Source organism: Microtus pennsylvanicus, chromosome 3 (assembly GCF_037038515.1).
Source record: "Microtus pennsylvanicus isolate mMicPen1 chromosome 3, mMicPen1.hap1, whole genome shotgun sequence".
Taxonomy (NCBI): Eukaryota; Metazoa; Chordata; class Mammalia; order Rodentia; family Cricetidae; genus Microtus; species Microtus pennsylvanicus.
Window position 1 is genome coordinate 57,556,689 of NC_134581.1, and position 2,603 is coordinate 57,559,291.

The 2,603-nt window shown below is 52.2% G+C and overlaps 1 non-coding gene across 1 annotated transcript; it reads right to left on the minus strand.

Annotated features, from left to right (window-relative positions):
- Window positions 1–286: 286 nt before the first annotated feature.
- On the minus strand, window positions 287–393 carry LOC142847489 (U6 spliceosomal RNA). The gene has a single exon (XR_012910236.1). It is a non-coding gene; the product is annotated as a U6 spliceosomal RNA (small nuclear RNA).
- Window positions 394–2,603: the final 2,210 nt, after the last annotated feature.

Below are 2,603 nucleotides of genomic sequence, written 5' to 3' on the forward strand. Positions count from 1 at the left end.
AATCCCAGCAGCGGGGAGGTGGCGGCAGGAAGATCCAGTTTGAGTTGAGGTCATCCTAGACCGCATAGCAAATTCGAGGCCAGGGCGGGATGTGGGAGACCTATCTCAAAGATAAAATAAATCACAAACTGCAGCCGAAGCCCATGGATAAGGCACACTGCAGAGATGGGTCTGTCTAGGTCCTTCTTATTTCTCCCTTAGGGACTATCGCTCCATTGAAGGAAGCAAAAGGTAAAACATGGGAGGAACGTGTTGGGGATGTTGTGGACATGAAACTTAAAAACAAGAAAATATGGAACGCTTCACGAATTTGCGTGTCATCCTTGCGCAGGGGCCATGCTAATCTTCTCTGTATCGTTCCAATTTTAGTATATGTGCTGCCGAAGCGAGCACAAACTCAGTAGCTTCTCAGGAAGTATATAAGGGCAAAATTATCATAACTTTTACACTGACGGTGAGAATTCTGTAGCATGTTTGTGAATCCAATATTGCTACAAATTAATACCGTCTTAATTCTGTATTTTACGTTTGTAATTTTTAGTTCAGATTTAGAGTAAATTCAATTATGTCCTCAGCTTCTTTTGTACATTGTTTATGCAAATGAGGGGACGATGGGAAATAGACCGGTTCCGGCCCGAACTGTGCGCGGCCCCGCAGTCACAGTCCGCCACGTGACTCTCGCTGTGCACGCGCCTGGCCGCGCGGGGCTGGCGCCGGGGTCTCTCAGCTGCGGCGCGGGACACCGAGGTATCCTGGGGACGAGACGCCGAAGTGTCCACCAAGGTCCCGCTTGGAAGGGCGGGGCCGAGGTTGGGAGTGGCTCATCAAGCCAGCCGCGCCTCTGAGACGGCGGCCCACGGTGGCCTGCTCCGGGTGTAGAGGGCCATGAGCCGTCTTTGCCTCAGTTTCCCCCGGGCTTGTCGAAAACAGCGCCCTACCATTGGAGCCGAGGGAAAGAGAGGCGTCCTCTACGGAGCCCCGACTTTTCCGAGTGTGGCCGGCGGCTGACACTGGTTGGGGGAGGCGCACGCTCTGACTCCTGTTTACTAAGGGCCTGGCACTTTAATGAGTATGGTTCCCCCCACTTTGCAAGATAGGAAATCGAGGCTCTGGTGGGTTAAACCAAGTGAAAGCAGTGGAGATTTGGACGCCGGCCCAGTTCGGAGAACGGTCTTGTATCGTGCACAGTAGGACGCTGAAGGAAGAGCCCACCCCACCGCTCCCGGTTAGACTTTACCCCCAAGCTTAGCCTACTCTTCCTCCCTTCTTTGCTCAGACAAACCCGGAGCGGGAACGTGTCGCCACCCCCTCTTTAAGGGGAGAGAGTGAGCCGGAGCTCGGGAGCCAGCAAGGACAAGACCGAGACGGAGTTAAGAGACTGTCGAGGTGTGGACGTCACTGAGTGATGGCCCCTGGGGTGGGCGGCCACAGAGGGAGGCGACCTTTGAACAATGACTCGATACACAGGCAGCCCCGAGAGGACAGGGACAGAGACTCCCAGGCAAAAGTCACCGGAGTCACTTCCACTCACCAGAGCCAGTACCACAAGGGAGCCACCGGCGAGGCTTTAGAGAGTGCTCCGCCTGCCTGCGGTCAGACAGACAGAAGGACCCTTCTGTCCGTCCGCGGTGGCAGAGCAGCAGCGCCGGGCCTGGCTTTTGGAGCTGAGTCCTCCCCCTCCCTACCTGTTTTCAAGGAGATGGAAATCAGGTGCACGCTGCCCAGCTTCTCACGTGACCTCTCTCTAAATAAGCAGTAAGCAACTGCAAAACTCGGAATGCTAATAATGGCCTTTATTGAGTGAAAAGAGCTAATTTGGGCAATAATGTTTCCCTCCGATTTGCAAAAGGGAATTGCAAATAACCACCAGTAATAGCATTGATGGGAGATGATGCTAAACTTCAATCAGCATCCACGTTTGTTATTCACGTATTTAGAAGAGGAGCCTTTCCGACACAGTGACTGCGCACAAGTGTCACGGTGACAGGTACAGCCCGTGGGTTCATAACTGCCTTATTGTGCAAGGCAGCAGGAAACAGACCCTGTTCTTGCTCACCGTTCCTGGCTATTTTAAGCCGGAGCGGTCTGTTTGATTTGCTGTGTGTTGGCTTTTTCTGGTTCTGAAGCAGAGGAATCTTCCGGGTTCTAGTTCCACCCTTTCTGGCTCTAGTCCTGTTTTAGCTTCTGTTGACTGCTAATGTCCTGTTCTGCCCTGACATGCTGCACTTGTATAACTGAAGGGCTTTCCGGAGAGAATACAATTAGCAAGATGCAAAAATGCCAAGATGGCTCAGGGGGTAATCAGGCTGATGACCTGAGTTTGATCCCTAGGACCCACTTGATGGAACAGAGAACTGACTCACTCTAACAAGTTGTCTCCAACCTCAAGTTGGCCTCTGACCTCCACACACAGATGCCACGGCACTCACCCAAACGCACACATACACAAAATAAGAGGGGATAAAATTTTAAATTCCAACATTATTTCTGTGTCCTGCCTTACAAGGGGTACAAACATCCTGGTTATCCCGGAAGTGTGACAGCCTAAGAAGGTTCTGCAGTGGTAACGGCAGACCTAGCTCTCAGGCCTGCTGAGAACAGTG